We start from the raw sequence: 15,835 nt of genomic DNA, 5'->3' as shown, positions 1-15,835 counted from the left end.
CTGTATCGAATTAGCGCATGGAAATTTATTTTGTTCAGCAACTCCGGGCAGTCAACTTTTGAGTTAATAATTTTATACAAGAGCATCTGATCAGCGACAATCCTCCTGTCGAGTAGTTTCGTGATTATTATATGGTATCCCACCACTGTTCATTACCGAGTGCGCAAATCATTTGTCACTCCCGCTATCAATACTGTTTAATATATCGATCAAGACTGGTACATTTCCAGATATATGGAAAAGAGCCTCCATCACACCAATTCATAAATCGGGAACTAAGTGTGAAGCAGATAATTATAGACCCATTTCCAAGCTTTGCATTTTTTCAAAGGTGTTCGAAAACATAGTCTATGACCAGTTATTCCCTGTGGTAAAGAATTCGATCAACGAATTTCAGCATGGATTCTTTGCAGGTCGCTCTGTTGCTACTAATCTTCTAACTTTTACAAACTTCTTGTCTGCCTCCATGGATAAACGTGTGCAAGTTGATACAATCTATACCGACTATAGCAAGGCTTTTGACAAGATCAACCACAACATTCTGCTTAGAAAACTTGCTAATCATGGTATTCATGGAGATCTCCTTCGTTGGTTATCCTCATACGTAACAAACAGGTCCCAGGCTGTGACAGTGGGTGGATTTTCCTCCGTCTGGAAAATCATTACTTCCGGTGTGCCTCAGGGGTCCATTTTGGGTCCTTTGCTTTTCTCTATCTATATTAATGATATAACGACATGTTTTCACAACGCTCAAATTTTACTATTTGCTGACGATATGAAAATGTACCTTCCTATAAGCTCCCCGGACTGTTCTGCGCGTTTACAAGCAGATCTTGATCGACTGACGGATTACTGTCTCAGAAATAAGCTTTTTATCAATATTTCCAAATGTCGCAAAGTCACATTCACACGTAACCGTGTGAAAATACTGCATGATTACACCATTTCTGGATCGATTTTAACAAATAAAGACTATGTGCGTGATCTCGGGGTTTTCTTGGACTCTAAACTTACCTTTGATAAACACGTTGATAACATTGTCACCAAAGCATCAAAAATTCTAGGTTTTGTACTGAGAACATGCAAATTTTTCAAAAATACTAAGACATATCTGACTCTCTACAATTCACATGTTCGTTCTCACCTGGAGTACTGTTCACCGGTTTGGAACCCGCGCTATATTGTTTATGTTAACAGGTTAGAAAGAGTTCAGGAACGATTTCTCAAATTCCTCAATTTTAAATCATTTAACATATACAACTCTTACGACGAAATCGAGAAACATTTTCGAATCACGAAACTACTAGAGGAGTTAGAGGAGCACTAAATAACAAAAAAATATACTGAAAATAATGCACCCATAAAATACAAAAAATTGCAATAAGCTTGTTTATGGACAGGTTTTGCAAACATTAATCATAATTCAGTTTATTTTTCCAACGGTTGATTATTGTTATACTATCTAGTTAGTTGGGCTTATACTTGTATGTATGATGTGCCAGTTAAGCTGATATCAATTACAAATGTGGGTCTGACGCTCGGAATATTAGTGGCTTTTTAACGCGGTTTATGACATAATCCGTATTTATGTCGGATAGATATCACCAACATATTGTTGTTTTCATAAATAAGATTTCAATAGAGACACGTGTATTGTTTACTTTGCAAAACCAAACTCATGTATACTGTCATCGCGATTTCATTAATCACGGAGATAAAATCTTCGACCCTCTGAAAACAGTATTGTCTCGATTAACGAATCCTGAGTTTAATTTGCTTAATGCTTTCGTTATACTTATCACATGTCAAAAGGTGAGTGACGTTCTTCTACGTCAAATCATTATGCTTGACAATATCGGTTGCTTTTAAGCGCGGTTTGGTTGGAATGTCGAGCTAACGAAATCCAAATATGGGTCATAAGAACAGATATCACCAAAATTTCAGGTTTTGTTAAAACATAATTTTAATAGAGGTACATGTTTCTTTTTCCTTTGCAAAACTAAAATCTTGTGAACTGTCATCGCGATGTATCGAAATGTCACTGAACGCAGTTTAATCTACGCCGGTTTAATTTATGAGTTAATAGTCCTACGTACAAGGATTCTAAGTGTGTGTGTTTTTTTTCCATAATTTTTACATTAATTACATACAATGTTAAATAAATCAATACGAATAATAGGACCCCACTAAGGCGCAGCCTGTGGGTGGGTAATATATATAAGTTATTATATTATTGCACCTAGAAATAAACAAACTACGGGCATTTAAAATAAAACAAAATTACATTTTGTCTAAGCGGTTTGTAGAAAAAGTGTTTACAATAGTGTATAATTAAGTATTAAGTGTGGTGAATATTTCATGAGAAACATAAATTGATACAAATTAAATAAAAAAAAGTTTCAACTGCTGTATCGAAAAGCCATAATTTTAACTCTTTTAAATATTGGGGAAGTTTAGTAATCACTTGCATATTTTTCGGTAAAAGATTGAAAGTACGAGGTCCAATGAAACTGCAGTGTGTTTGCATTTGTTTTTTGTTCTTTTGGGGAGCATAAAATACATTATTATTTCTAATTTTGATTCTGTTTTCATTTATTTCGAATTAATTTTTGTTTTTAAAGATGTATTTCAAAGTTTGCAAAATAAACAGTTTACGGAGACAGAATAGTTAAGATTCAATCATCTGTTGAAAATGTTCTTTTCCGATTATACACAACTTTGATGATATAATTTTGAGGTTTTATATGTGCATTAAGCGCACCGCCCCATCATATTATTTCGTAAATAAGTGAAGATTGCAGCAAATAATAAATAATTTTCAGTTTTTCAACATTGAGCACTCCTTTTAGTTTGTAAAATGTGTATGTTAAGTATTTATTTTTCTGATTCAGGGTACTATTAATAAAATTAAGACAAACTAACCGCTGACATAAACTGTTCCCACATTAGAACTTTTAAAATCTTTAATATAACAGTGCCTCGTGCTGGCAATGTTGTTGGACTCTCTCGCTGCAGCAGCTGGTCCAGTTTCTTAACCACCTAGGATTATTTTTCTCTATATTCTATCTTCATGTCACCTGTTCCTGTATTTCATTTAAAGTAACTTATCTTCATTTAATGTTTGTAATATTTATATTTTTTGTAATACCTGCATCAACTGTAAAGCGCCCCTTGAGGTGATATCACGCAACAAAGGCGCTATACAAATTGTCCAATAAATAAAATAAAAATATTACCTTACCGGACTGTTTTAGCTCGATGATTCAGTCATCCAAGTTCATTATGATAAAAGTAGGCAATGAACGTAAATTTCTGTGAGACGAAGAAAGCAGGTATTATTTATGTAAATGTCTACTTAACAAGTGTCGCTGCAATCGGCTTGTCGTCCTAAAATGGAACTGTTTTTGCAGCTCAAGGATTGAGCAGCCGATTTTGTCTGCTTAAATTTGAGTGATGCATATCGTACTTAGCGAGGATATGGAGCTACTGATATACCGGGTCTCAACTACGTTTGTTTGAGATGTGGATTATTTTTTATGACTAGAGATGGGTACCAAACGTAGGAATGAGATCCAAACAACCGGTATCAGAGTTTTAAGTCCTGTTGTGATTGTAAATTGAATAAATATCTCACGACGTCGCAACTTAAAAGTAATTGCACTTACCGTTTCGACTGATTGATTAGAATGAGACGTCATATTATATACATGCACATACGTATCTGTGTTGACGAGAATGCGTCGCCAGTTGGAGGTATTTTTCAAATGCAATTATTGAAAAACTATTCTAAATTTGAGAGACGTGTGATGACAGATAGGTCCGTGGGTAAAAAGATTTAAAAGACAAATAATACCATAGACAAAACACATTAGAACATAAAATGGTTAAAAAAATGGTGACCGGATAAATCATTACATTGATAATTCATCACATCTTGAAAAAGTTATGTAAATTCATGGAAAGTGATGAAACAAAAACTTTAGTAATTGGGTTAATTTTTTTTCATCTTTTTAAACACTTTTTATCACTTTTTAAAAATGCATTGAATTGTCACGCTGTTGAGTTATCATGGAACCAAATGTGAAAGAAAAATGGTTGCTGTGAAATACCGTTTTGCTGTAAAAACAATTTTAGTTATAAAGTGATGTGTTTTGGGGCTACCTCCTGCTTAAGCCAACGTTATCTGAACACTTCAGAGCATGTAAACTCGGCCACCCTGACAAATTGACAATTGCCGAGCATTTAATCGAAACCAGAGATTACTTTGGATTTGTTTCTGAAGTTGTAGAGAGACCGAAAACATATAGAGCACGACTGATTATTGGGGCAATTGAAATTCATAAAAATACCGTAAATATTAATAGAGACTATGGAGCTAAGCTCAGTAGTTCTTGGTATCAGGTAATTGACGGCTAAGGCAGAACTAAACGCAGAAAACTGTTTTAAAATTATATGTGAAAGTCAGCTCTTAGAGGGTTGGAGCTGGCAACACGGAATCGCATCTTCATACATAAGCACACACTTCACCACAACCTTAGATTACTAAATCCGGATGATCCGTTATTTAAAGCGCTGGGTAATTACAACTCGCCAACGGATCTCGCTTTCAACTACAAACATACAATGCCCAAACACCTCATCATGAAGTTCCATGAGAATGATGACAGCGACAGCGAAGAAATAGAAGAAGAAGAAGATTATAATTGTCAATGTATCCTTTTTAATGTCACAAAATGTTATTCTCCCAAACGTTTTTTTTTTCGATCATGCAGATATGCAGGACCACCGAAGCGAAAAGGATGCAGCCCAAAGATGAAAAAAGGATAAACTTACATTGAGTAAATCAAAATGGCAAAGTAGAGTTAAAAGTTCAGAACTTATTGTTTTTTCTTTTCCCTGTCATTTGTATAAGGTTTTTAAGCCAGTTAATAATTTTTCCTCATAAAACTCATTAATGTAAGGTAAATTCAGCCAAGTAAGTACAACATTCGATGGTAATAGTAATAAGGCCAAATGGGCCGCAGTACTAGTTAGTTAGAAAAATAAAAGGGTATTGTTATAAGCCCTTGCCAGTTAGAGGATTACGAAAGAATCCATAACATCAAAAATCAAATCAACCATAGATTATTAGGGTTTTTAGGTAACAATTTTTTCCCTTCCGAGAAAACCTAAGGGCTCTAAGTCTACAATAGCCAGGTAACATTTTAAACATCCATGAGGTAAAAAATGTGAGGCTCATATGACGCCGTTCTATTTGTAAAGAACATAAACATTAAATTCAGTAAATTTAAATGATTCACCCCTTCATGGAAAATAAGTATCTAGAAAATCAAAAAATAATCTAAGATTACGTCACACACAGACTCCCTAAACACTTCCTGATGGACGCAAGTCTGATGCTTCATCATTATAAAACAAACATTTGTTTGATAAAGACAGAGACTTTCAAATTCTCCATACTTGTAATACAGGTCATAAACTTGATAGAATCCTTTGAAATTACCCGTTTCACTAAAAAATTTGTTATGAATAAGCAATTATAATAATTTGTTTAGTCTCCGCTTTTGTTTCCAATATAATTTTCATAATAATTCTGAAATTAAAAAAGGTGTATGGTTTATATAATGACATTCCTTCCTGACACACATTCCTACACCAATGTAAACATATACCTTTAAAATACAAAAAAAGATAATTTAAACAAATCCCATATATCATAATAACGATTCGACAATAAAATTCGGTCATTAATAATTCATATTGCTTGTAAGGTTTTTCCCTGAACAATATTGAAGCAAGCTACAATGCCTACTAGAAATACAAAAATAATTAGAAATTCGACAGTCTTAAACGACTTAGTAACAAATGTAATTAATATAATTGATTAAAAACCCCTGTAGACCACCCCTCTCCCCCTCCCTCATATATCATGTATTTAAACCCTAGACTAAGAATAATTTGTACCAGTCTGAAGATTAAGCCTGATAACCGATTACGGTTAGTAAAATTAAAGTGGAGAAAAGTTTCAAATATTTTTTATTATAATGGAATTCCATTATGAATTGTCAGTTTCACAAATAGAAATATTAGATTTAGAACAAATTTACGGAGTGATTTATAATTAAATTTTCATATGTAGCAAACACTTTGAATATACAAAATTATAATGAAAATAACTTAATTTTTAAAACTACTTTATTACATATATTTTCAACATATAAAACCAACCGGTTTCGGATCACACTGAACCTTCATCAAGTTTATAAAAACATATTAAACAAAAACATAGTTACAGTATATTTACGGAATATAGAAGTGGGAGAGAGAACATCAACGTAATGGAATATCGTATCCATTCTTGAACTTTTTACCTTCGTATTTACTCATAATCCTGCGCTCAACTGTTTCACTGCACAACATATCTTAACTATCGCAGATGAAAAAAAAAATTACATTATGTTAAGGTAATTTTATAAGAAGTTGGTTTCTGGAAACAATAAACTGATACATTTTTTTAGTTTAGGGGATATAATGGCTTTAGTAGGACCCTCAAATTAAATGGTTGGGGGAGCGCAGGTGAGGAAGAAATTGAAGGAAGAGTAGGGACTTTTGTGAAAATACTTCCTGGAGGAGGTACTTCTCACCTGCGAAAATTCAGCTTTCCCCTAGTTTTATCCAGTAAGGGTCGATTTTTTGTCTAGATTGACTGGAATATTAATCTCTGAGACTTTCACCATCCGTTGCAATAAAGCTAGTGATGCAAATGGACGGTATATTTTTCATGTGCGTATAATGTGTCAGGAAATTTAGGTTTAATAATAATACGAATTTCAATACATACTGTAAAATACTAAAACTTTTGGCTTTTTAAAATAAAACTATAAAACTAAAAATTTCATGCAACCATGAGAAGGATTTCTAACAAAAGCAATTTTTTTGAACATATGGCGCAAATGACACTTTTATTGTCATTAAATTGCCATTCACTTGCATTCCGAGCACGAGAATGGTTTCTCTCCACTGTGGGTTCTAGTATGTGAAACCATTCTTCTTTTAATAGAGCACTTGTACGTGCATTTCGAGCAAGAGAATGGTTTCTCTCCAGTGTGGGTTCTAGTATGTGAAACCATACTGCTTTTAATAGAGCACTTGTACGTGCATTCCGAGCACGAGAAAGGTTTCTCTCCAGTGTGGGTTCTAGTATGTGAAACCATTCTGCTTTTAATAGAGCACTTGTACGTGCATTTCGAGCACGAGAAAGATTTCTCTCCAGTGTGGGTTCTAGTATGTAAAATCATATTGCTTTTAATATAGCTCTTGTACCTGCATTCCGAGCACGATAATGGTTTCTCTCCAGTGTGGGTTCTAGAATGTGAAACGATATTACTTTTATTTGAGCATTTGTACGTGCATTCAGAGCACGAGAATGGTTTCTCTCCAGTGTGGGTTCTAGTATGTGAAACCATATTGCTTTTATGAGAGCACTTGTATGTGCATTCCGAGCACCAGAATGGTTTCTCTCCAGTGTGGGTTCTAGTATGTAAAACCATACCTCTTTTATCAGTGCACTTGTACGTGCATTCAGAGCACGAGAATAATTTCTCTCCAGTGTGCGTTCTAGTATGTGTAACCATATTGCTTTTATGAGAACACTTGAACGTGCATTCCGAGCACGAGAATGGTTTCTCTCCAGTGTGGGTTCTAGTATGTGAAATCAAACTGCTTTTATTGGGGCACTTGTATGTGCATTCCGAGCATGAGAATGGTTTCTCACCGGTGTGGGTTCGAGTATGTGAAACCATATTGCTTTTATGAGAGCACTTGTATGTGCATTCCGAGCACCAGAATGGTTTCTCTCCAGTGTGGGTTCTAGTATGTAAAACCATACCTCTATTATCAGTGCACTTGTACGTGCATTCAGAGCACGAGAATAATTTCTCTCCAGTGTGCGTTCTAGTATGTGTAACCATATTGCTTTTATGAGAACACTTGAACGTGCATTCCGAGCACGAGAATGGTTTCTCACCGGTGTGGTTTCTAGCATGAGAAACCATATAGTATTTTCTATAGCTCCTGTATGGGCATATTGAGCACGAAAAAGGCTTAACACCGGTGTGGGTTCGAGTATGTGAAACCATATTGCATTTGTTAAAACACTTGTACGTGCATTCCGAGCACGAGAATGGTTTCTCATTGGTGTGGGTTCTTTCATGAGAAAGCATATACCATTTTGTAGAGCTTTTGTAGGTGCATTTCGAGCACGAGAATGGTTTTTCGCCAGTGTGTGTTCTAATATGCGTAATCAGAACACTTTTACACCTAGGCCTGTAGTTACAAGTTGGGCAGGAAAATAAGTTTTTTCTTGTGAGAGGCTTTTTTGCATTCGGGTGTTTTGTATCACTAACAAATATTCTCGACGAAACAATATCTGAAAACATAGATATAATTAATAATGTTATCGTCACTATTCGACATCGGTCAAGGAAAAAATTTTACATTGAAATTTCAACAACAAACCTAGACCTAAAAATTTACATATTGCGTAAAAGGAATGTTGACAAACCTAGAGGAATAAAGGTCGACTTTCCAGAAGCAAAGTGGCAAAAAATCTTGCTTGGCAAGAAACATCTAGAACAACTATTCATCATGGTGTATGCCAAAAAGGAAAAATTATAAATTCAAAAGTCAATATTCAAAAAAATATTTATTGCACAAAAATAGTACAAAGAGTATAGCTTATAGGTTACATCCTTTTTCTTCCAGCTAATAGGCTGTATCGATATTCCCCCATCTTCTGAAGCCCAACTATATAAAGACCACTACCTAGATGCTGAAACATTGCGAGAAAATTTCCTTATCTCGACAGGAGACTACAATCTGCTTATGTTACATGTACATATATAAAACAATAAAACTTCGTGCACGGACAACATCAATCATGGTTCTCATGAAATAATCGAGATGTCAAATTTTCTAAGCCTTCGGCAGTTAAACTATGTATACAATGCAAACTCTCGTCTTCTCGATCTTGTATTTTTCCAATTCTTCCCCCGTTAAAGTATCCGCATCTGACGAATGCATTCTCCCAATCAAAAAGTATCATCCCCCTCTTACGGTTGAATTCTACAGTCCAATAATAAATAAACATCCATCTACATCAGGGGTTCCCAACCCCGTACCCGATTCGTTTGTGCCCGCCACTAACAGTGAAATAATTTTTTCATAAACATTAATAAAAAATGTGAATTATTTTTATATAAACGGTGTCCGGAAACTCGTAGTACAAGCGGGAAACTGGAGAATCTACACCACCCAACGGGGAACCCAAATAAACATAAAGTTTTTTGATTTGAGCATTATCATCAAAAAAAAAAAAATATATATATATTTTTCGGCTATTTCAGGATTAAAATTTTTTCGTCATTCGATCTGAGACGCCGACCCAACGGATAGAAATTACTATTACCATAGGTACTCACAATATGTAGCGATGTTCCGATCTCCAATTCTAACACACAAACACGTCACATAAATTATTTTAAATGTTCACCGTTAACTTCCAAGCACAGTTGGGTCCGTCTGATGATTGATTATCGCACTATTTTAATCATGTCGGAGTTAATTTTTACCTCGTTGATGGCTCGATGATAAGTGTCAAAATCAAAATATTAAAAACGTATAACTGTTTTCAAACACTCACAACAATCTTAAAGTATCACTATCAAAAAAATAATAACTCATATTAAAATACACAAATTTCGACCACAATTCGCTTTTATCTTTAAATTAACGAAAAAACTTCTTAAAGCAAAATGCAATGTAAACAGTGTAAACAGACACAAAAAACACGGCCACCTGCGGCGTCCCATAATCAAAAACTAATGACGTAATGACCTACTTACAATTTAACAGAAATAGAACATCTGCTTATCGTGCGTCTCTTTCCTTCATACGTGAGTTGAACCCAGCACACTAGAGAAAGCTATATTTTGCGAATTTGTCAGAGTTAGGTATGCATTTTAGAACAACTGTTTTCCCTGCAGAGCAGAAATATTTTATGATTACACCGGATTAAATGAAGGGTGATTTCAAAATAATGCTATAAATCCGGGTTTCTTTATTTGTTTTACTTTAAATAGTTTTAATTAGTTGGGTACTTTGATGTTCAGTAATAATTCATAAGACATTTGATAAAAAAAAATCAACTTCTGACTCGATTTACCCGAAAACGAAAGCTCAAATCAAAAAAAAATTATACTACAAAATCGACTCCAAATGTGATGTAGATTCGCCAGTTTCCCGCTTGTACTACGAGTTTCCGGACACCGTGTATTTGTAAGAGTTTTAATTTTTTGAGTGCCTAGTTTCATTAAATACGTTCGCATGTTTGCGATATTGTATGTATGAGTGGTTCCTTTGCTGACAATACTTGCGCAACCTGTCTAGCAGCGAGCCAGACTGCACTCTTCACGCTAGTCTGGAACGGGGAGTTCTATTTGCACATTACTTCTTGTACACGCAGAAAACCCGAAGTGAACGAACGATATTGAAACAGACTTTTCAAATTATCAATCATTCGTCTTCTACTCACTGGAATTTTTGGACTTTCAAGAAAACGTCAATGAAATGGTAGATAAATTTTACTTTATTCTTAATAATGCTATCGATCTGTATTTACCCGTGTATAAAATTATTTTGCATAAACACCCAAAATGGTTTAGAACCGACCTTATTAGAGTAATAAGACACTAAACATTGCCCATAAAGCTAATGATTATGCAAAATTTTGCGAAATAAGAAAGATTACCAAAAAATGTAAAGCTGCTGCCACACGCAAAGCTCACATCAAAAGTTAATGTACAGCGCATCATCTTTTCTACCGACACACGACGCTATCAAATATTTCTTCCTATGGTAGGAGAGGGGGTCAGTTGAATTCGAGAGCGGCCGAGGAACATAATTTCATCTGTCAAAGTGACAACTTTACTTACTGACAGCTTGAGCACGTTTTCGAAATGGATGATACTTGTCGCCTATTGCTGGATCTGTTGGACAGCTCATCCTCAGATGATGATGCCGCCAACTATATAATTATATATGCTATTTATAAACTTTTTAGATTTTAAACAATCTGCGCGTAAATAGCGCATTTTCACATAACCTGACATAACCTCTTCGTGGAATCAGGAAATTCGCAGTTCGCACGCCGATCGACGAAAGCAACATATAATAAATTATTGTAAAATAAGCTCACGTCGATTTCCAAAAATGTCGAAGGCAAAGGCGGCAAGGACCAACACCAGGGCAGTGAACGAGAAGAGAGTACCAGAGCTGACGAGAGCAAACCAGATTACCCAGGAAAACAATTGAAAACAATCAACAAACGAACAAACTAGAAGCTTCTCTATGTAGGTATCAGGCCGTCCAACTTTATCAAAAAACCGAATGATATTACCATATAAACATACTGAGATTAAAAATATGATTAATTTTGAAAGGGCGAAAATTTGTTTACTTCAAATTCAAATATTGATTATATTTATATTTTAAATATATGTTAAGTATGTTTGCCAAATAAAGTTTTTTTTATGTTTCTAAATTTACTAGCACACATGACGATATGAGCTAACATAATAAATAAGAAATGCATTATTAGGCTGCTTATGTCATGGCTGTCAAAGGGAACACAGAACTTAGTTGGTAGCTCCGTAATTAAAATGACCCCCTCTCCTTTTTACGGCGGAGAGGGGGACGCATAACTTTTCAAATATCGCGTCGGGAGCGGTTACGTAAAATAAATTCGGTTAGCGAAGTTCAGAACCACACTTATAGCGCGTTATCTTTTTACGTGTGTCGGGTCTGTATGGGATTGTATGGCGAGCGCTATTGTGCTTTATATTATCTGTTGATGTGAGCTTTGCGTGTGGCAGCAGCATAAAAGTTATGTTGCAAAAAAAGCATCGATAACTGCGAAGAATTGACTTCTACTAGTTATCAGAACATATATAAATTTTCAAACATGCTTAATTACAATGATTCAAGTATACCCTCAAACACGTATTTAGATAATTAAATGGCCGATAACCCCCAAGAAGTCGTGAATCTGTTTGCTGAATTCTTCAGCTAAGTCTATGATACTTCAAACAATACTCCATTGTTCGACACTACAACAGCTATAAAAAAAATAAGATCGAGTTTAATCGATTTATATTTGAAGAAAATGATATTAGAACTAAACCAAAATCCCTTGATCTTAACAAATCGGCAGGCCCCGATAACATTTCTACAATATTCTTATCCAAATGTGTATCAGTCTTAACTTCTCCTCTCACAAAACTTGTTAACTCATCTCAAAAAAGTGGTTCCTTACCGAAACATTGGAAAACAAGTTTTCTCTGTCCAATATTTAAAAAAGGTCACAAATCAGATATTTCTAACTATAAACCTATATCCATACAGTCTTCAATCCCTAAATTATTCGAATCCGTTCTTCTCTTAAAACTATCGCTTGAGCTAAATAAAGTGATTTCAAATCGACAACATGGTTTCATGGCAAAAGATAGACTCTTATAAATTTAATCATATATCAGGAATATCTTGTTAATAACATGAACAAGCGTCTTCAAATAGACGTGGTGTATACTGACAAGTAAAGCCTTCGACCAAATCTCACAAAAAATTCCCGTACAAAAAACTAAAAATCCTTGGAATAACCGGAAAAATATCAGTCAAACTCAACTAACACAGTTCTCAGCAATTTCAAATTTTCACCGGTGTTCAACAGGGGTCACATTTGGGTCCAGTATTGTTTTTCTTGTTTATCAACAACATAACTACCGTTTTTGATGGAGTTATAACTAAATATATTATAATACTCATATATGTAGACTATCTTAAAATTATCAAAGCTTTTACTAATCTCCATGACTGTCACGAATTAAAATTAAATCTTATATGGCTACAAGAGTGTTGCAGCTGTAATGAACTGTTTCATAACATCGAAAAATGTCAAACAATAACTTTTGCCCGAATCAAAAATCCCATATATCATCAATATAGCATTAACAAAATTTTCCTAAAAAGAGTAGAGCAAATTAAGGACCTTGGGATTGATTTTGACAGTGCATTATATTTTATTCCTCATATAAATGAAATAACTAACAAGGCTATGAAATGTTTATGGTTTATTTTGAGAACGGTGAAAGATTTAAAACTAATTAAGTTCTTTAAATTGCTATTCATTGGTTTGGTGAGAAGTAATCTAGAGTATAATGCAATAATCTGGGCTCCATTTTATAAGATTCTCCAACTAAAAATTGAGAGAGTGCAGTATAAGTTCCTGAGATTCATTAATTTTAAATAAGGAATTCCAACTGAAGATCATCAAAACAAAATCACATTCTAGCGGTAATACGTATCGAAACCGAAGTTACCGGTTTGTTTTATTTCTCCTGAGCTTTTCGGGGCGGCAGTCTGCGGGGTAAACTAATGTTCTATAAGAGAGGTCATTGGAAGAATAAGTGAATAGCTTACCAAGACTTTGGTCGATCCTTTCAAGATGAACGAAACATTCATTTTTAATGTCAGGATAGTCAATATCTATTTCCGAGAATTCTTGGGCATCTTCTTCTACCACCAGAGTCCCTGGGTCACACTCGATCGCAGTAGCTTCTTCTGTCTCCTGTTTGACAATCCCAAACGGCAATAATGCTTCAACAGGTGATGTTGTTCTTTCTCCTTGAGGGATTGTGTCTGGTTCTGACTTTATGACACCGACATCTGATGTCACAAGATCCATTTCAAGTAAACTGCAATTTGATTCTGATTTTAGCATGATATTCTGGAAAACGAAATAATCGTAGACATGCCATATTCATATCGCACTCCATGACTACTCTATCGTGAACATAACTAGACAATGGACTTTATTGAAGTTTGAATGCAAAAATGCTTCCAGATTGTAATTTTTAACACTTCGATAGCATAAAATTTAATTTTACCTAAGGAGCACTAAATAACAAAAAAATATATTGAAAATAATACACCCATAAAATACAAAAAATGCAATAAGCTTGTTTATGGACTATATTATTAATATTGTTTGCTTGCGCAGTTTTGTTGGATTGTCGAGCTTACGAAATCCGTATATTGGTCATAAGAACAAATATAACCAAAATTTCACGTTTTGAAAAACCTTAATTTTAAAAGAGGTATATGTTTCTTTTTCTTTGCAAAACTAAACTCGTGTCTTCGCGATGTTTCGAAATGTTACCGAACGAAGTTTATTCTAAGCCGCGCCGGTTTAATTAACGAGTTAATGGTCCTACGTGCAAGGATACTTAATTATGAATATTATTTGTTTTGCTGGAGTCAGGGTACTATTAATAAAATAATGACAAAATAACCGCTGAACACAAACTGTTGCCACATTAGAACTTTTAAAATCTTTTAAATACCTTACCGGACTGTTATAGAATGAGTTTGAGCTCAATGAGGCATCCAATTTGAAAATGATAAAAGTAGGCAATGTACGTAAATTTCTGTGAGACGAAGAAAGCAGGAATTATTTATGTAAATGTCTACTTAACAAGTGTCACTGCAATCAGCTTGTCGTCCTAAAATGGAACTGCTTTGCGGCTCAAGGATTGAGCCGCCGATTTCGTCTGCTTAAATTTGAGTGATGCAAATCGTATTTAACGAGGATACGGAGCTACTGATATACCGGGTCTCAACTACATTTGTTTTAGATGTTGATTGTTTTTTTATGACTAAAGGTGGGTACCAAACGAAGAAATGAGATCAAAACAACCGGTATTAGAGTTTCAAGTCCCGTTGAGATTGTGAATTGAATAATTGTCTCATGAGGTCGCAACTTAAAAGTAATTGCACTTACCGTTTCGACTGATTGGTTAGAATGAGAAATCACATTATATATTTGCACATTCGTTTTTGTGTTGACGTTTTTCAAATTTAATGATTGAAAAACTAATCGAAATTTGAGAGACGTGTAATGACAGATAGGTCCATGGGTAAAATGATGTCGAAGACAAATAAGACCATAGACAAAACACATTAGAGCACGAAACGGTACAAAAAATAATATGACTACGCTGCAATCTTTCATACTGCTGTAAGTAGTTTATTTATTTGTAGGACTTCAAATCTAACAGGTTCAGAAAATATTTTTTTGTTATGATCTACCAAACTTAACATCATGTGACGGGTTCTAAATTACTGATTCCGACTCTAATATTAAGCGAATAAATGAGAAATATGTGTTGTGTTTTAATTAATTTGACGGCCTTCGTGGTCGAAATGTAAGGCTCTCGACTAGCAGGCCAGAGGTCGCGGGTTCTAATCCTGGCGTTATTATAAGTATGTGTAAATGAAATATATTTTCGGCAAGTTCGTGAATGGAAGATACTCTCAGTATCGCCCTAGTGTATGACCACAATTCAGAATTGAAATGTTGCTTAAAATTACTTTGCCAGTGTTTGGTGACATCTGAAATGAATCCTTACCCTCCCAATAAATCCTTATCTCAAATAAAAAAAAAACTGGATACTAAATATAGGCAAATCTGAAATAGAAAATAAGCTGATATCAAACACAGACTTAAACCGAATTTACTAAATTGAACTATACAAAAAAAAACACTATCTTAATTATTTAAAAAAATAAAATATATTACCTGATATATGTTTATAATTAAATGCATATGTTACTTTGTGGTAATATTAATTTCTTATAATTAAATTATAATATGTAAATGACATCCTCAGCACGGGAGATCCCATTAAGGATATCATTATCTCTGTATTGTTACTAAGAAAAT

General features: G+C 34.4%; 1 long non-coding RNA gene across 1 annotated transcript; it reads right to left on the bottom strand.

Annotated features, from left to right (window-relative positions):
- Positions 1-8,324: 8,324 nt before the first annotated feature.
- On the bottom strand, positions 8,325-15,015 carry LOC149416107 (uncharacterized). Its single transcript, XR_016303653.1, has 3 exons — positions 14,894-15,015; positions 13,534-13,808; positions 8,325-8,428 (listed from the first exon to the last, which is right to left on the bottom strand). It is a non-coding gene; the product is annotated as an uncharacterized LOC149416107 (long non-coding RNA).
- Between the last annotated feature and the right edge of the window lie 820 nt (positions 15,016-15,835).

This window comes from Hesperophylax consimilis, chromosome 17 (genome assembly GCF_061612785.1).
Source record: "Hesperophylax consimilis isolate HC1 chromosome 17, BYU_Hcon_1.0, whole genome shotgun sequence".
In the NCBI taxonomy this organism is placed as follows: Eukaryota; Metazoa; Arthropoda; class Insecta; order Trichoptera; family Limnephilidae; genus Hesperophylax; species Hesperophylax consimilis.
This window is presented reverse-complemented; position numbering and strand designations above follow the sequence as displayed.